Genomic DNA, 20,461 nt, shown 5'->3' with positions numbered 1-20,461 from the left:
CTCTTTTCACCTCAACTCTCCACCTAACTATGGCTTCAAAGTCCAGAAAGAGAGCTGCAAAGCCTCACCGATTTTGCCAAATTTTGTTCATTGCAGCCATTTTGCAGACAGTTTTCCAGCCATTTCAAAGTCAACCTGAATTTCCATGGAGTCAACAAAGACTGCACATCAGGTATAAGCCATCAAATTCTCCCTTCCAGCAAAGGTGGATCTCATGTTTCAAAGCATGGTGGTTATTCACTCCCACGACTTCGAAAGACAGGAAAAAGAACATTTCCTCCAACCTCATGGTCAAAAAGGCTGAAATCTTCACCTTTCCTTGTTTCCAAAATCCTGAGCCTGAAGATGACATGCTAAAAGGTTACATTTGTATTGCATGAGGAGAGAGGAGTGAATGAAGTGCTACAGCTCCTGTCTTAGTCTCACCAGGCATGTGGCACATACCACATAACATTTTGGTGTCATCATTTCATGCTCATTCAGCTCCAGCCAGGATGGAAAACTCCAACTGGATAGAAAATTTCAAGCTGAATGCACAGAAGTAGAAAATAAGATTATAGAAAGGCTGATAGAGAAAAAAACCCCCACGTAATTCTTCAAGAGGATGACAGTCAAGAATGACCACATCACCCATTTGTCCAGTTCTCCAATCTGCAGACCTAATGTTCCTTGCAGTGGAGGATTGCCTATTTTAAGCCAAAGGATTGTATATGTAAAAATCCACAAAGGTCTGCATGTCGCTTACTGTTCAGACAGTTCATTTATTTTCATGTGTCCTACTCTGGGCAGCAGGATCAAAATCTGATCCCACTGAAGTGGGAGTTTTGCCATTGACACGAACAGATAAGAGAACTTGCCTAGCTCTAGGTAAAAATTAGAAGGTATAGCTCTATCTTGAATATGTAATTGCCAGGAAAGGAATTGACCCTTTGTCTGTGCTTAGATATTGTGTAACACATTTTGAGTGCCAGTTTGGTAGAAAGAGTGGTAAGTACCAGAAGAAATAAAATATTAATTCTAAAACATACATCCTTTATTTCTTGAACTACTCATAACTATATATGTAACATATCATACAGCTTATCTGTATACATGTAAATTACTTTAAATGTAGCATGTATCTACACATATATGCACTTAGGTCATACATGCTACGTGTATACAGTTACAGTCTACAAGGAAAACAAAGCATTTTCTTATATATTAAGGTTTTGTCAATTCTGGTCATTATTTTCACACTCCTTCCTGACCTTTAGATACAAGGTAGTTCCTAAGCAATCTGGATTTCTGTCTCCTTCTTCCAGACTTCAGGGGGAGGGGGAAATAATTTTTGTTTCTTCAGCTCAAACCTCCTGTGTGAAGAGGTTGGGCTAAACGTTTATAACACAAGTTCTTAGCTTGTCTAATTGTTGGGGGAGATGGAATCACTCAGTGTGAAATGTAGTTGAAAAGTATTGCATTCCCAGGACAAGAAAGTGAAGATGTCTCTGTGCTGTCCGGGAGGGAACCAGCAAATGAAATTTCCCTGTGGCCAGAATTACAGATTGCAACGAAAGTTAAAATTTGAGCCACGTATTTTTCAAGTATAACGTGACATTTAAGCAAAGAGCTGCACTGAGAAGGTCTGAATATCCTACAAGAACAGACACCAACTTTCATGGTACAACGGATGGAAACAAGCAAATTCCTTTTCTGCTACCTCTGTGTTGCTGGGTCTTTGTCAGTCTCATTAATGCAAATAAGGGCCTCTCACCTTCTGACAATCCATCCTACATGAAGACTGGCCAGTAGAACGATTTCGACTGATCAAGGGATGTAAAGGTCAGAGGGCTACCAAAAGATGAGAAAGTGATTTAGTCATTGGAGGAAACTGAGAGCAGCTGTAAAAAGCTTTGGGCTGACTCAGTCATTCTGTTGTAAAACAGCGAAAAAGAGAGAGAAAAAAGGTGATAGAGCACTGATGACACACACCCCAAAGCATCACCTGCACATTGATTTTCTGCAGCCTATTTTTTATCAGAATTACTCAAGTGAGTTCACCAGGACACTGGTGGACATTCCAGTCTCTGTGGGTTTAACTGCACAAGGCAGAGTCTTATATGCCATGTCATTGTTCTGGGGGATCTCTCTTTTGCAGGGACAAAAATAATTCATGAATAGAAAATGGCTGCAGATTGCTGGCCAGATGTTCAGGTAGAGGATCTTTTTGGTGTACAGCAGTATTGCAGGAATGCAGTGGGCACTGTAGATTAGCTTAGGAGAAAAAAAAAATATTGCCTGAAAATGTTACACTCCTTTCACATGTTCCTGGTTTTAGATACAGCAAGTGATGTTGATCTAGTTGCTAAATAATTTGTTCCATTCATCCATGCTTAGAAACATGCCATATATTTATAACCTCTAGTGGAAATAGAGGTGTCTCATTATGCTACTTATTTTTGTTTATGCAATATTATTAAGGTATTTTTACTTACAATATTCAAAAACCTGAACTCGTTCTTTTTTTTCAAGAAAGGTCCACAAAGCATTTTTATACTAAAAGAGATACATTGAAAGGAACATCTCTTTAAGTAAGTACAGCTAGTTTTCAAGCTCATTCATGATTAAAATGAAGGAGGATTGTTTCCTTCAATGCAAATTTTGAGATATTTATTTTCCCAGACCTGTGCATAGAAGGTGGTTAACTCCATTTTGATTTTGTAGGGCAAATATTGACTTGTTCACTTATTACTTAAAATGTGATGCATGTCTGACATTTCATTTCTGCTCTGGATTTTGTTATAAACTTAAACATAATTCTTTCCCATTTTTTCTCAAAAGATCTGTATTATTAGAGTTAACAGTAGACTTAGCATCATGGAGTTTAGGAAATATGTCCCTCTGAATTGTTCCTATTTCATGTACTCCTTTTAATTATTTTTATTTAGAGGGCACCATAAAATACTCTACAGAATATTTGACAACCTGACCTTTCTGCACTACATGAGGTATTTTTTATTTCTAATGGTCAATTGCATAAATTAACATCAAATCTTTTTATTCCGTATATAGATTTAAAAGTATATTAAAAGATCAACATAAATTTTATAATTTCATGTAATGTAATGGAATTATTGCTTTTAATTAAATGAAGTGTTTTCAGGACTGGATTGCCATCTATATTTTTAGTAATATCAAAGTCAAGTTACCGATGCATGAAAAAAAATCAAAACCTATGATATTTGGAAACCCAAACTGTTAGTAATTAGTAAATATTAGTTCCCTCAGCATTTTGGATAGGTCATTGACAATGGTAATTAGATTTCTTGCCCTCATAATTAGGATACATTTGAGCTTCCAAAATTTAAAAATTCTCCTTTGTCATAGCTGTGCTATATCCAGTAAATGTTAATCCCCTATTGTGATTTCAGAGGTGCTTTTCTTCTTAACCAGCTAAAGAAAATATAACCCTAAGCAATGAGCTGCGAGAGCTTTAAAACTGCAGACATTATCAGCAGATGAACTGTTACTTAGATAATGGGGTTAATGTTTTTTGCATATGTGACCCAAAATAACTGGATTCAGATGTGATATATATATATATATATATATATATATATATATATGGTGTACCCCATCAAATGAGCAGCTGATAGAACCTGTTAAGCAGAAAGTGTTACCTGAAGGAGCCAAAGGAATAGAAAGTACAGGCAGCCTGGACACTGCTGGAGAAAGGGCTGAAAATCACATGAAATGTCATGTTATCTGCCAGAGATAAGGTCCAAAAGCTGATCAGAGGCCACAAAGAGTCCTAATGGAAGTGGGTCTGCTGATGAGTTTTTATACTGAGAAAAAGAATGGTTATTTTGCTGGCATGCCTCGGGGATGGCTGTGCCAGGTGGAGGACTACGGTGAGTACATAATGTTAAGTGATATTTTAATGCCCATAGATGAAGACCAAGACGTGTAAGACAAAAATAATTTGGAATTTTTTGGAATGTTCTACCAGCAGAAGACATACAGATATTGTTCAAAAGAGGGACTCACTTGAGTGTACAGGTGCTGTGCTGGTGGAAGGATCAAGATGTAAACTAAGCCTGAAGATGAGTTATTTGAGACACAGAGATCAAGTTTTGAAAGGAAACGTGTTATATTTAGAGCTAAAATATTCTGAAGTTAAAAAAAAAACCAACCTGGTAGGACTGATGAAAATTAAACCTATAGTGTTTGAGTTTCTATAGAAGACTAGAAATATAGTATGAAAAACAATGGCTATTTTTATAAATAATGCATAATCACTCAGTGCTGCCCCTCTTTCACAGCTCACGTGTGATGGTTGCCTCTCTTCTGACCCCATTAATTTAAAGCAAACTCTGATCTGGGGAAAAATACGCAATGACACATCTACTTCCATGCAGCAAGCAATGTTTTGCTGTAATCTGCATTTCATTTCGCTATTTCTAGATCAAAATCCTGACACCAGTGCTCAGGTCCTTCTGATTTTCTCCCTGTTCACGCTTCATCTACAGATCACCACATCGCCTCCTTTGCATCACCCATCTCATTGTGCTGAAAGGCCCAGGGGTTATATTCTTGTGAGACCACTCACTTTTCCCCCAGATGATGTTAGTCACTATTTTCTCCCTTCCATTTTGCCTTTCTGTTTCTGCTCAGTAGGCCAATGTGTACTTCAAAACTCTGCCCCGGGTTTCTGCCCTAAACTCACCATTCAGGTGGCTTCACTTGTCCATCTCCTGGTTTTTTGCCTTCACCTCCTCTTATGCTGCACTAATTCTGGGACCACTCCACTCACACTAAAATTAGCAGTAGTTATTCTTTACTCTGCTATTATAAGGCTGTCTAGGGGGCACTTATCAGAGCAGTGAAGCAGATTGCAGGTTCCTAACTTTTTAGATGCAGCTATGAGGAAACAGTTGCATATCCTCAACCTCTGGCACAAGCACACATTGTTAATTCCTGGCTGTCAGCTTGAAACCAAAAGGAAACGGAATTCCACTCAGAAAAAATGACGTGCATCCAGCCCCCTGACTGAGGAGATGCCTTCCCTTGTTATTCCACCTGCATTGCCCTGCACTGAGTGTATAAGAAACAAGATACTGTTACTTGTGTCCTGTGTAATTCTGAACATTGCCAATGCACGCCTGTTCCCAGGGCCATGACCTTTGTGCCTCCCCACTTACCCACTTCTGTGCTCCTCTTTCTTCTGTCCATTTTCTTCTTCTCCTTTATCCATACAGGCTTGTAAATCTGACAGAGAAATATGGCTCCACATAGGACTTTGGAAAACATCTTCCTTGGTTTATAAGCCTCCTCATTACAAGGTACACAAAGATAGCAACGACGCTCACAGAGGAGAAGGAAAGTAATTTTAATTCTATCAAGACTCCTAATTCAAACTGCTGCAAATGTTAATAGATTTCCAGTGCAATACCAGCTAATCCTACACTACCAATTTTTATAGTGGGAGAATCACCTGCCCTGACACGTTTAATGTGCTTTTTGTAACCAACCACCTTGAGCTGCGATCTCATCAGTTCTCATTAGGCAAACGAAGTGGAGGCAGGTCAGCCTGCGGACGGCAGTCCTCCGGGGACAGCTGGATGCTGGAGAGCGCTCCCGGCAGGAAATACGTTCAGCCATGAAGAAAGTGGCACCGCAGCAGCCCCTGCCATCCCGCTCAGCCCGTGTCCTGCCACAGGCTCCCCGGGACAGCCGGCAAACCTCCGCACCTCCCTCTCTCCTCCCTGTCACCCTCCTCCGAGCAGGGAGCAGATGCAGCCACGGCCCCTTGCCACAGGAGGTGACACTCGCCCCTGCGGGTCCCTATTAAACTAACATTGCACTGAGTGGCAGAAGACACTCTGCTAATAGAGGTCTTGTCCTCGGGATGAGAAATAAAGCGTTATCTGACTCACGGTCATTAAAAATCCCCCTGGCACTTTTCAGCGGGCCGGGGTTTAGCACCCGTGTCCTGATCATATTCCACCGCGGGTAATTGCATTTCACCTACTTAAATTCCCCTGATGCACCAGCTGAATTCTCCTATTCACCTCCTGAGCTGAAATCAGCAGCACCAGCAACGCAAAGGTTGCTACTACACGCTGCCCTGCTGATGGCTGTGTTTTAGCAAAGAGCATCGCTTCCTACACACGGAGCAATTCAAATTCTTTGCAGAGCACCTTGATGCATGTGAATGGGGCTATATACACAGACAAAATAACCAGTCGATAACGGGAAAATTGTGCAGCATTAAAGGATTTCAAAATAAATTAGGCTACTCTCTCCCCACAAATCATTAACTTTTAAAAAAAAAAAATCGGACAACATGGCATATAGAAATTAATATCTCGGTCAGGTAAAGAAGTAAACATTTCTCTAATATAACTGAGAGTATAGATATTGATTTCTGAGCAGATAGGATACTGCAGCCTCTAGCAATCCTATGATTAAATCACTAGCTTCAGCTCTGGCATCAGTGTTTCCTGCAGTTGAAAAAAAAAAAAAAATTAAAATATATATGCAGAGGATATCTCCAGATCCCCAGAGCCATTCTTCTGAGTAAACTGGCAAAATGTAAATATTTCCCTCAGAGATTCTGATCTAGTGCTAGATTATGTGACTGAAGCTCATAATTTTAGTACTTTGAACCGGGAAGTAGTTTCTGCCTTTCAGACTTGATTTGTTAAAGCTCTGAATGGAAATAAATTAGAAACTGCAACCAGCCTCTACGACAGGGCTTTCTGAGCACTCTGCAGGCAAACAGATTTGCTGCTCTCACAGGTTCTGACCTGAGTCTCCAGAAAGTTAACACCACTCTTTCCTTTGGTTTTACTGGACTTAAACCAAGGCTTCCCACTTGGAGGCAGCAGGCACTGTTAAAATACAATACTCCCACTGCCAGAAATTGAGGGTTTCATATAACCCAACAGCATTAGCCACAACTGTGAAAAGCAGAGATCTTTTAAACCCTGCAACCTGTCACCAGAGCAATCTGTGCCATAAACTGTGTGAGAAGAGAACGGATAAAAAAACCCCAAACCACTGAAGTCAGTGAGCTGGGTTAATTTAGAAGGAAAGCAAAACCTACAGATACCTTGGTAAGGCAAAGTTTGCTTATTATTGATCATTACATTTCTAATAGATTCAACACTCAGCTCAAGAAAATTTATCATCTTACCCATCTTGTCTGCTTCATCTCATGGAATAACACAGAAAAAAAAAAAAAGTTTTATAAAAAGATTTCTTTAAAGCTGCCTTAAGTGGCTTAGATGTTCAGTGGTATACAAAGGGACATATTTTCCATCTTAATTTAAAACAATGAGAAGCTAGAACATTAAAACTATTGATTTTTTTATGTATAAATTAAATGAGGAACTGAAATGACAAGGCCAAGAATGAAGCACTATTAGAACAGCAGCCCCAAGGGGAATGGTCTGCTAAAAAGGGGTAGAGAAGAAACTCTCTAAATATTAATAAAAAAGAGAAGCTACTGGAAATCATGCTTCTTAAGTGAACACCATTTATTCCTTAGAAATATTTGCTATTTAAGGCCTAATATGCATTAAATATTTATGAAATCTTTATTAAAGGAATTTCACAGTGGCACAATAATTTTTGAATTGCTGAAACAATAGGACAAAGAAGTCCTACCTTGGCAGATTTGGTTGCTAAGAGATTAACAGTCCGTAGGGAGTTCCTTCCAGACCTACAAATCCAAGCCATTTGTGCCCCATGGCCTGGTTACTCCTGACCAGTGGAGGGCTGTGCCATGGGAACATGGAAAGGGTCACAGGCAATGCTGCCTGAAACACTTGATTCCTGCCAAGACATGTTTGGTCACTCCAAGAAACAAAAATCTGTTAGTGCGATTATTACTGACACTGTGCTGTAGTAAACAGACTGTAGAACAAAAAACCTTACACTATAGGGAGCTTGTGCTACATGAAGACTCTCTCCCTGGCAGGAATATTTCATCAAGAAAATATTGTTCATACCACCTCTCCCTCATTGCTTCATTTGAGGAGGTAGCCATAGTTATAAAATGTATAAATGTGCCCTTATTTTACATCTTTCCCTTCATTCCTTCCACCTTCCCTTTCTTCCCAGCATGATTTTATATCTCTTCATGACAGTGATACTGTCCCAAAGGGACAGTGTTTTCGCTTGCCAATCATATTATCAATATTGAAAATATTGATAACAATAGTAACAAATGATTACCAATCATTTAAGGTAAACTCTTTTTATTAAACTTGGAAGTATTTTTATTTAAATAATGAAAAATGGATACTATTTGTCTTATACAAGCGTAAAGGTAATATGATTTGGCAATCAGCAGCATCTATTATTTTCATTTTTCTGAGCTCTAACAAGCTCCATTTTATTATGTTTCAAAACCAGTAGTCAGAATGGTTTGGTTACTCCTAAATACCCGTAAGCACTTCTTAAGCATCTTTCAAACAAGCACAAAATCATAGCCAACTGAAAGCATGGCAGCAATCTTAAATTTGGAATTTCAAGAAACATTTCTATTTATGAACCAAGAGACATAAGTGGAGTAATGTGGCTCGTTGTTTATTAGATTTAGTGTGTTCTTGCCTTGCAGGCTCTGCAGTGGAATAATGCAACAGAACTTAGCAAATGCTTAAATCACTTCTGCTATTGACCCTGTCCTGCCATCATCCATCACAGGGAAAGTTTTTCTTTTGATGTACATCTCCTAAGCTTGTCTTCAATTTCCAGCAACATATTGAGAAAATGAAGGAAAACGGAAGAGTAACAGCAAATGCAACAGCGTTATTTTTCCCTTTTGAAATTTCCTGAGCTGCACTTTGCTTTCAGGGCAGTAAGCAAGCTTTCCGGGCGTATTTTAGAAAATAACAGGGGATTCGTACCCATAGCTTCAGAAACAGGTTTCCTCATTTTGGGTTAGCCATACAAACGTGATGCCTGCGTTTTATACTTACTCAGCAACGCTCTCTATTCCGTCCCTCGTGGCCACCCGACGAGCGGGATTATGTAAAATGCACGCAGGGGGAACAGAGCCCTGCGGCCTCGCCACGGGGGGGATGAGGGAGCATTTTGCTTCAGTCATTAGGTTGAAGTGTGTTTTGTCCTGCTCAGTTGAGGTTGCTCCGTGTGTCAGAGCATTTCAGCCTGAGAAAAGAAGGTGAACCTCACCGGCTCCACTCCCATTTCATACAATGTCTCCTCTAGGGAAGATATTCACTGAATTTAGCTGTTTATTACTGCCAGTGAAAAAACTTTTCCTGACACTGTCAAACTCCCTCTGAAAGCAAAAACTGCTCTTTCCTCTGACCCGAAGAGCCTCCATACTTAAGGCAAAACCCACGTTTAGTTTTACAGAGCAGAATTTTAAATTTCAACAAACTATTTTTCAGTCCTTAGGCTCTCATCTCCATGGCAACCAGGGACATTGGGGAAAATCTTGAAACTGTGAGTAGACACACACTTTATATTTTATTAATGTAATATTTCCTAAAAGAAAGTCCAGGTGACTGTGAAACCCTTCTTTTCTCTATATCTATCTTGGCCTTACTGTCTAGTGTTTTCTTGCTCCAACCTCAGCACAATTAAAACAACGTCTCATCTTTTTCCTTCTCTAAACATCTTTCTGTTAGTCCAGTCTGAGATTCAGGACAACCCTAGCTTTTCTCCATCTCAGTTACACAACTTACAATTATTTTTTTAGTTGTCCATCCATATGATCTCATCCAACATGATTTAGATCTTGAAGGTTCTTCAGACACAAGACATATAATAAAACTTGGGCTGTCCAGAATGAGAAGAGAAAGAGGTTTTCACCCAAGCCTTCATTCTTGTGTGTCTCAGCTGCTGCAGTTTCCACCCCTCTGGCCTAAATGCCATATGTCTTCACTTTTATCTGTTCACATTTTTCTGCCAAAGTAACTGTTTTGGCTCATACATCTCTGGCACCATCTCCCTCATTTATCTTTGCAAACTCCTTCCTGACTAGAAGAGATTTCATGGCTTAGCCATTTTATGGGTACAATTGTCAGCAGTATCAGTGCTAAAGGTGGGATGGTAAAACTGACTATTTGAATAATATGAAGGAGAACAGCAGCACCGTTTTCTAATGCATACAACCATACTCACTCCTCCAGCTTCTGTTTTGCTCAGAATCAAGATGCAGCTGCTGATGAGGCAGCAGTTCTCTGTTGCTTTTCACCTTTTTCCCCTCCTCATACCTCTGAGCACCTCACAGGTACAAGGCAGTTTATGTGCTGTCACCCCAGCTTCAAATATTTTTTTTTTCAGAAATTATTTCACTCCCACCTTATTCTTCCTTCCTTACTTTGACATAGCAATTATCTCTCATAATATCTATACTGGAAGTTCTGCAGAACAAGATTTTTTTTCTTTTTCTTGCTATGCTTTTGTATGACAATTGTACAGACCATGATGCAGCTGTAAAACTGGAATCCTTGGATGCTACTAGAGGTAAACAGTTATCTCTAACTGAGAGAGATTTGCATCACATAGAACTCATGCTAGGGAGAGTGGATCCTGCAAGACAAAATATCATTTATTCTGTTGCTCCTTGGTATTCCAGTGACCACAGAACAGCTGTTGGTTTTTAACCGATGTAATTTTTTGAGGTTTGGGGTTTTTTTTGGGGTTTGGTTTGGTTTTTTCTCCTCTGTATATTTGATTTCCCTGCTGAGGACAAGGAATCATGCCTGGGAATAATATTCTGCTTTTTAACCCATTCATGATACAACAGTTGGAAAAAAAAAGAAAAAGAAAATCACTCTGAGATAAAGAAAATTACAAGAACAGTGGACCATAAACATCCTATTTTTTTCATAGATCTGGAGTGCAGCTCTGCAATACTGCTTGGGGCTTTCAGCACTAACTGATGTTTCATGTGATTGCATTAGTTACCTTCTTTTTTAAAAATAAAATTTAATATATTTTTGTTAGTGCACCATCAGATAGCTAATAAGGTATAAAAAAAGTCATTAGCTTAACCTCAGAAAGATATCTTCACTAGTGAACTGTAAAATTCTGAGCTCTTTTAAGCATCACCTGGACAACTAGGAGGCATCTTGCCTCTCTTTAATTCACAAATCTAAAATTGAATATCCTGCATACTTGAATAAGCAAGTAATGAGCGCTGCTTATGCAGTTAGCTCGTAGATGTGGCCACTGCCAGAAAGGGCAAGGAAGAAAAAGCATATGTAAAAAAAAAAAAAAAGAACATATATTAATGAGATTTCAAATGCAAAGTGAAAACCTGAAGACATCATACACTTAAAGTCAAACTAAGGAGTATGGGGGGGTTTTTTGTAATTTTTTTTTTTAATTTCATTTTTTTAATCTAAAGTCATCTAAATACGCCTTTAGATCATCATCTAAAGATGACTTTAGCTAAGGGACTCTGTCATCTCATTAAATAACCCCAGCCAAGAAATTTCATCTGCACAGCTGAAGGTGTGTATCCAAAAAGACTTCCAGGGAAGCCCATGGGATTCCAGAGAGGTTGCAAGAAGAAAGTTACATGATAAATTAATTAATTTTTAAAAATAATCTCTATAACTTCATAATTAGCATTGTTTACATATCTCTATCTCTCCATAGAGGTACATACACAGGTAAAGGCTGGTCATTTGCAACGGTTCTTTGTTAAATATTGAAAGAAAAATCAAATGTTAACAGCAAACACAGTTACATTTCTTTGAATATGGACCTTTTTAAACAGGAGAAACTTGTTCAGAAAAAAACCACTAAGAATCAAGACTCCATGTTTTGAAGTCCAGCTTAGTCTCCTTTGTTTAGTATCATGTGGGAAGCTGCCAAACATAGAGGGATAACAAGTAGCTGAACAATAAATTGCAAGTTCACATACCTTTAGGTATAGCTGGCATTGAAATATAAAATAAAGATGTATTTTCAGAACTCTTGAACGGAGAACTGAGAGATCAGAATTGTAAATTTATTGAAAGATATGGAATAAATTATACCTGATGAGCATTAATATTTGCTTGAATGTGGACCCGTGATTTTGTAACTCAAACTTTTCATTTACTGTCTCTGTCATTTACAATAATTCTTCATTATGAAGGCAAAAATATATCAGAGATGGGGGAAAAAAAGCTATATAAAATCTTTTGTCACATTTACTACAGCAAACCTGTATCATATTTTACAGTCCTTATACAAAAATAGGCAAGGTTTTTCTACTTATCTTCTTAAATAACAGCAGAAATAAGACCAGCTATTTTACTTCCTCTGTTCTTGAATAATCCATTGCTTTCTTGTCCATTTCACCATCACATCTCAGATGAAATCTCAACTTATTCTTCATGCTGCTAACCCATTTTTTTGCTATTGCAATTATCTCTAAGTATATTATATGTACAAGGAAAGGATTAGGGGACTGAATTCTTATGAAAAGATGACACAACAAGAAAAAGCATATTTTAGTCTGTGAGCCAGATTCTCCACCTCACAACAGAGCACAGAATTAAATAATAGCAATGCTGTACAACTGGCAGTATAGTTTGATCTTTCCCCTCTCCTTCTGTTTTCTTCAACGGAACCATCAGCAAGGATAAAATAATATAGGTAATTTTTATGCAAATTGAAAAAACCCCACACAATTCATTAGAATAAGCTACTATTTTTTAAAAACCCCTGTCTCTCTGGATATGAATGCTGTTAAACTAATTATTCCTGCTTCCACCTTTGGACGTAGTCACACATGGTGTGCATTCCTTGCTGTCTGGGTATAGGCACAAAGTTGCTTAAAGAGGAAGGATGCACTTAAATTCTGTGATTTCAGAGCCCTAGGGTGCACATCAGAATTTATGCAGACAGCCCCAATCCCACAGCTTTCCCCTTTTCTGCTTTTCATGGGTTTACATCAGTTGAAAAATACAGTTCAATAACCTACATTTCATTTTCTTCAATCTCAGATGAGTAAGGACCATCTTTCTTATTTCTGAAAGCTGCACTTAGTATTTGAATAGCTTAAGATCAATGCATTTAGTGCTGACAGCTGTTTATCACACCCAGCTGAGTTCAGCTGAAAAGACCCCTCTGATGTAAGAAGAGCTATTAGGTGTCCTAATTGATACAGAAAACTAAACACCTCTACTCTCTATCGTAGGGGCTGGCAGGTTGCCACATCAACAAGGTGGAAAAGAAGAACTAAAAGCTTTTGTTCATAAAAGATTGTGGGACTCCACTCTTCAGTCTTTGACAAAAATATCCTGGAGTGAGTCTGTTGTGCTTGATGGTGAGAACTTGGCCAAACCACCTGTCTGAGAGCAGACTTCAGCTAAACACACACCTATGCAGGTGCTGAATAGAAGCAACCTGATGCATCCAGCCAGAGCGAGCTGAGCTGCAAAGGCATCTGTTGCCATTTTGCCAAAGACCTGGATGTCTGCACCTACCCTGTGGCTTGTGGGTTTTTTTCCCCACAGGGAAGGCATCACCTCTCTAGCCCTGCAGGCAATGCTCTGCCTCATGCAGCCCGGGAAGCTGTTGGCCTTTGGTGCAAGAGTTCATCCTCAGGTCATGGTCAACTTGGTGCCCACCAGAGACCTCAGGTCCTATTCTGACCTGCTGCTGTTCAGCCAGCCAAGCCTCTACCTGTATCAGTGTTCGAGGTTACTCTTCTCCAGATGTGGGACTTTGCATTTCCCTTTGTTTGAAGTTTTCCCCTAACTTGGCTTCACCTGCGGTAAACTATTTAATTAATTTGGAACACAGAGACCTGTGCACAAATGATGAGCTGGGCCTAAGAAACAGCATCACAGCAAATGCAGTTAGAGGGGAGAAAAAGAAAAATTGGAATAGCTTTGCAAAATGACAGTAGGAGTAAGAAGTTGGTACTCAAAAATAGTAGCAGAATATTCTTCATTTAGCTTGTAAACTTCTATCATAAAACTATGCATGTGCCAAAGTAATTGCAGGACACAGGCCTGAAATATTCCTTTTCTTTTGCAAACTTAGCCCCGGAAGTATGCTCAGGTTTTAAAAAACATCAAGGACTTATAAAATATTCACTTTACCAAGTGTGCATTCAAATAGTACATGTATTGTAAGCAGAGCTGACAACAACAGCTGTAAGTAGAGACTACGAACCACTTCCCGTGACAGGACTGTCTCTTCAGCTGATTGTAGTTACACCCTTTTTTAGACCCCAAAGCTGAACATTTTTCTTTATTTTTCTTTTCCTCTTTCCTACGTGATTAGCATATTTCTGCTTCTTCCAAGACAAACTAACTTTGACAAAGGGAGCATCCTGAGAGTATTGAAATGGTTCTGCAATAGAACACCCTCCTCCTCCACTAAGTTAAAAGCTCTAAGAATCTCAATTCACACATAAGCAGTAACAAATTGTTAGAATTTGGATAACATCCAGCATTAGATACCACTCAAAGATGTTCCCTGAAATTAATTCTCTTAGATATGATGACTTTGCTACAGAAAATCAGAAGTGAGAGCAGGGACAATGACAACACAGAAGAGAGAATGAGACCATTTTCCAATGTATAGCACAGCAAAACATTCTTAGACATTGTCCCTTAAAAAGCTTCCTCCTTCCTCTCTTCATATCAGAACTAAGCAGATAAAGGGTATCTGCAGTCATTAAAGAGGTGCTTTTGCACATTTACTGTAGTCACTTTACACCTTTGGGCATTTAAGTGTATTCTGGGAGAAATCAGAATGAATTTCAGTTGCCACCAAGCTCTACAGATTCAGGCCCATTTCAGGAAGCACAAAATCCCACACTGACTTCGGGTACAACAGCAGAATCATCAACAATTGGTTGCAGCTGGTTTATAAGACAGTTATCCTGACAGTCAATACAGAAGTGTCAAATATTGCAAAGTCAACACGCAAAGTAATATGCAAATCTACATGGAAACACACAGGGATTTAAAAACAACAGTAGCAAACAAAACCCCAAACCAAATAAAAAAAATATCAAGCAAGCACTTACAAATTCTCTTCTGAATACCTACAAAACATTTACCCTTTAGAAATTTTCAGTCCTAAGCACTTAAAGATTTTGGCCCAGGCTGGATTCTATCTAGCAATGAGTTTGTTTATAGGCTGAGGCTGGCAGTGGATTCCAACACAGCACCCAATCCCACTGACAAGCTGTAAGGAGACAAGGAACCACAGCATGTGCAGTGTTTTTGCCCTTGTAAACAAGTCCCCTAATTTCCTTTGTGATTATAAGGCAATGAAACAGATGAAACAAAATTATAGTTGGATGCTTGTGAGTTCGTACTTTTGATACTGGCCGACTTAATAAAAATGTTAATCAAAATATTCCACGTGAATCATACTAAAGTTCTAACGCTCACGCCTGAAAGAAAAGCAAGTAGTAGCTACGTATCAGAATGTTAAAGTCCCCATTATCACAACTATCTGTAGGAGAGTTGAAATTACAAGCTCCTACCTAACAAGTAGAACCAACCCTCTACATTCCAGTGAGTTCCACAGGACACACAGCGACACAGCCTACAGGTCTCGATGTATTTCCTGGAGATTGTTTAAAAAGAGACTGCAGCGTGTGTTTCTGGAGGCACAAAACCAAAGAATTGATTTAGAGTGCTTGAAACAGTAGCCTGCCTGCATTTCCCACAAAAACTACGTAATGTTTTGTGTATTAAGTATTTAGGCTGTTGGAGGTTAAGAGCACCTGGAGAAATTACGGCTTATGTCTTAATCGGGATAATTTCCAGGGCAAAATAATCTTGAAATTTAATGAATTAACATAGAAAAGTAGTTTCTTGTTAGAACTCTCTTCAAAGTACTACAGTTGTGAAGAAAAAAAAACACCATCTGCATTGAGACCAGACATGCAGCCGAAAGCAGTTTCCAGCCTCAGGGGAGAAAAAAAAGCACATTAAACAGCGAAATGTAAGAAATAGTTAGAATATAAGAAATAATGGTTAAAAAATTCCTTTTCAATCTAGTTTATATCCAGCTGCTGTCTCTATAAATGCATCTGGGTGCCCAATGTGACTGAAGCATCTGGAAAAAGGTTTTCCCCGAGAAGGGAGACTGAGCCTTTCTGGTAAGAATCTTTCAAGTGACAGACAGCAACAACTTATCTTCAGACAGTTAAAGCAACAGAGAAATATTTGTTCCTGCTAAAATCTGAGTTTTGGCTTCTCTATTGTGAGCATGTTGGGTACAAGCAAAGGCAAGGATCTATCCCCAAAGGTTGTCCAGCACCTCAAAGTGCATCATGCTGACCACCAGCACGACAGGGTAAGCAGAATAAGGCCAGGGACTAACTCATTGTTAGTACCTGGAAATGGAATATAAGGAGAGCCACGGATCACAGACCATGGTATGGATATCAAAACAAATAAGATTACATCCAGGCACTCAGCCCAAGGCCTTAATGACCTAGGAAAAACTACTGCAGCTCCAAGAACCTCATGGACTCCAGCAGCACAGGGAATTAATATTTCCAGATTCATAGGAATGGTCTAAAATTTCTAGAAAAATTCCACATTTCCAGAAATGACCTCTGAGAAATGGTAAACATATATATGGTAGATGAGGGCAGAGAAAATATTTTAATGATTGAAATTCTCCGGAAAGAATAAAGTCTAAAAGGTGGACATATGAACGATTTAAAAGATACATTAACTTAAAAAATAGTTATATTTTATTTTAATTTACAGTCTTTGCTACATTAAAGCTACTATATCTGCTTAGTTGCATAGAAATTATAAAGGATAAAGACCTCAGATTCCAATGAAATCAGGAAGAGCTTCACCTTTGGTTTATTTGTGGTCAGAATTTTACTCACAGGGCTTGAAAGGAGGAATTTCCAGAATGTTCTGCAGTGCAACTAAGGCAGGCAGTCACATCTTCCCAGTCCTCTGCCTCTCATTTCTTACATTATCACTGACGTTTCCACTAAAAGTTTTCCTGAATCAAAGTTTCCTCTAATAACGTGACCCTTCCTGAATATGAAACACATCTAAATAAGATGACATATTTAGCTGGTAGGTAAATCCTTAATGCCAACACAAACAGCTTCAGAGAAGGGAAAATGCCGTAAAAGGAGAGCAAAATACCAACTGATAAACTGGTCAAACAGGGCTTGATCACAATTTATTTCTGACCTTTTAATGTCTTCTGTTCCCAATGATTTTCTGTCATTCCTGCCTAGCTTGGACCCGAGGCATGTCCCAGATGTGTTTAGCTTTTTGTGGCTACTTAACTTTCACCCCCCGTTTCCAGGATTGAAAGATAAGTAACTAATTGTCACCGAGATATCCAAAGGTTTATCAGCTGTCCGGATCTACCAAGCTGGAAAAAGCCCTTACACTTGGAAGCTTTGCTGTACTCATTCTGCACGAAGCAGAGTTTTATATTATAACTTGTTTACAGCCTGCTGCTGTCAGTGGTGTTATGGAGGGCCAGGATGATTCCCTGCCTGCTGTTCTGTTAGGCAGCAATCACTTTGATTTTAAACTCACCACGTCTATCTTGAAGTGGAACAGAAGAGGCTCGCTTAAAAATCCACTAAATATACACAAATATGAACCTCTCTTTTATTACATTCCTCTTGAAGTGAGACTGATTTTTATTCAAGAGACACATTGTGTTTCTGTGTGCCCACCTAGCACACACACAATGCTTGTCCTGTATGGAAAATTTCTCTGCCAGTGTTTATGCTGCTGAGGATTTTATCTTGTATCACTTTGCTTTTTATTTTTCCGTATAATATCTGAGAGGCTGACAAAGCACAGATGCTGCAGGAAGCTAAAAAGAACTAATTTAAACATAATCTTACACCTTTCTGGGCTTTAAAGCAGTCATTTATAAGGAAATATTATACACTGTTGAGAAAAATACCTGTTTGGAAGACAGACAGAAGCCCATGCAGGTACAAGGATTATATCAAGATAACAACAAAATGCTTCAACTGTATGCCCATAGTTTAGAAAAAGAAGGAAAAAAAAAAAAAAAGCCACACATCCATCAAGTCTGTTGTTTATCCAAAGCAGTTATTGCCCTTGAGTTACATTTCTAGACCTTATTGAAGAACAAGCGATACATTGTTAACGTTTAGATCAATAAACAATTATTGTTCTTTGTGAGATGCTGAAAGGGGATTTAGAGACTTTACAGGTAAGAGGCATAATTTACCAGCCGCTGTCAAACAACTGCAGCACGTTCTTTCTCCTCACCCCCCCTTCCCCTTTCCCTGTGCAGGCTCTGGCAGAGCCCACGTCTGATCCCAGCTCGTTACCCCACGGTGTGACACCCTGGGGGATCAGCAGGCTCCCTCAGCCCCTTCCAGTGGCAAGTGGGGCTGTGACAGGGGGTTTGAGCACTTCTTACCTGCAGCTCCCCAACAGCTGTGACTCATCTCAACTATTGCTTCATCAGCTTGTTATGATTCTGGCTTTTAAATAAAATAAGGAGGTCAACTGACAAGTTCGCATCCTTGCAAACACATAAATAATGCTGCATAGTTAGGGGCTTCTTCAAACGGGAAAACAGAACAAGCCCTCCCCTTTCTTTAGAAGTGAAGTAATTAACACTGCCAGCCACAAGCATTTTGTAAATAATGAATGGCCTGAAATCCCAAACACTGTGTCTGTCTCCCTTATGCACACCCACGAGCTCCAGTTTTCGTTCTTGCCCACTTACAATTTGTACAGACAGCTCCTGGAGTGGGACATTTTTTGCCTTTTCTAATAATAAGGTTATTGATCAGCTGAGTTTACTAACCAGCACTGTCATCCTGTTCCTTGCTTCTCATTTTCTCACTTGCTTAAAGAATCTGCTAAAAAACATCCCCTCCCTCTGCCTTGTTATTGCCTTTACAAGGCTTAGTTTGAGCAATTGCATCAAGAATGAAGCTTAGATTCATGAATGTGGTAGGATCTATAAAATAGAGCATAAATTGTTTCTGAAGGAGCTTAGTAATAATAGTTTGCTAACACCTGTTACTACTAAATACTCTCTTGTCTGATTTTTAGAACCACGAGAACGACTGAATCCCAAAAAACCTTAATAACAATGTGTCACCAAAACCAGTTATTGTGAACTGAGTAAAGGATGAGCCTAATTGATGTTTTCTGCAGATCACCGGTGTTATTAAAATAGCAGCCAGTGCCCTCAGACCAGATTCTGCTTTCCCTTGTTCTGATACAACTCAGATGCTCCAGGGCCAATTCATGGGAACAAATCAGAACCGTGTAAACATGCAGCAACTTTCACTTCAAACGGATATCAAAGTGCTGTACAAGCACTAAAAGTCCAGTTAATGGTATGTTTTATGAATAAAGGAACAGAGCAGGAAGCTCATATTTGACTATTGCAAAAGACTTCAGAAAAGCTCCGGATAAAAATCAAGGAACCCTAACTGAGCCCACCCCAACCTCTGAGCACGGGGCTGACAACACCCTCATACTTCATTGCTAGCTAAGAACTACTCACCTTGCAGTTATCTAAATACATTAACACATTATGTCTCATAGCCCACCTTGTGAGATTAAACACATTCCATATGTGTTGTATACGTATGAAACCTTGCGCTCTTTTTTCCTCAGTGTATTTCCTGGGCAGGGAAGTGTGGAGCTGCCAGATGATCTGCCACATCAATACTCACTATCTTTCACAGAAATCTACATGAAACAGTAAAGAGAAGCACACCCTTGAATATACAAACAATAAACTCGTGGTAGGAACTCTCTCACCTTAATAAATAAGTATGCAACAGCATATGAACAGAATTTCTTACCATATATATTTTTAAAGTATCACAGATTAGCATAATTTACCCCAACTCTTCATGATTGTCCCCAGCAGTCAATTAGATTAGCGAGATCAAAAGAAAATAAAAATTAAAGAGGGAATCAATTTTACATTTGGAGTTTAGAACTCCTCCCTTGGATCATCTCAGAGGTTCTGAACAAACAAGAAGAATTCAAACTATGCGATTTCTCAAATGGTCACGAGCGCTCCCAATGCAGTCACTTGATGTGACAAGTGAGATTTTAAGAAGGAACTAAAAGTACTTCTGGATAGGATAAGAAATCTCAAGTGTTACTAATACTACACCAGAGAGTTCTGTCTGGGCAGGCTACAGCTGCTATCCCATTACTGCAGATATGAAATACTAATGATGCACAGACTGGGGGAACTGACCCAGGCTTACTCCTTTGGTAAAGCACATCAGACAGGGAACAATACATCCGGAATAGTCTGAAGAAATTGGATGTTTCCCAGGGCCAGGGCGACTCTCTGTCCATGAGATGTTGCTTCCACTATGTGCTGGTTGTTCCAGGGGAATCACTGCATTCCTCTCCCATTTTCTCCACTCCTCAAAGTGGACCCAGCAAAAAAGAACAGGGCTGCATCACCTACAGTATTCCCATTAATTCAGCAGCACTAATTCAGCTGTAGGAAGAGCAGTCCT

Source organism: Pipra filicauda, unplaced genomic scaffold, assembly GCF_003945595.2.
Source record: "Pipra filicauda isolate LSUMZ 115617 unplaced genomic scaffold, ASM394559v2 scaffold131_size2509542_pilon, whole genome shotgun sequence".
Taxonomy (NCBI): domain Eukaryota; kingdom Metazoa; phylum Chordata; class Aves; order Passeriformes; family Pipridae; genus Pipra; species Pipra filicauda.
This window is presented reverse-complemented; position numbering follows the sequence as displayed.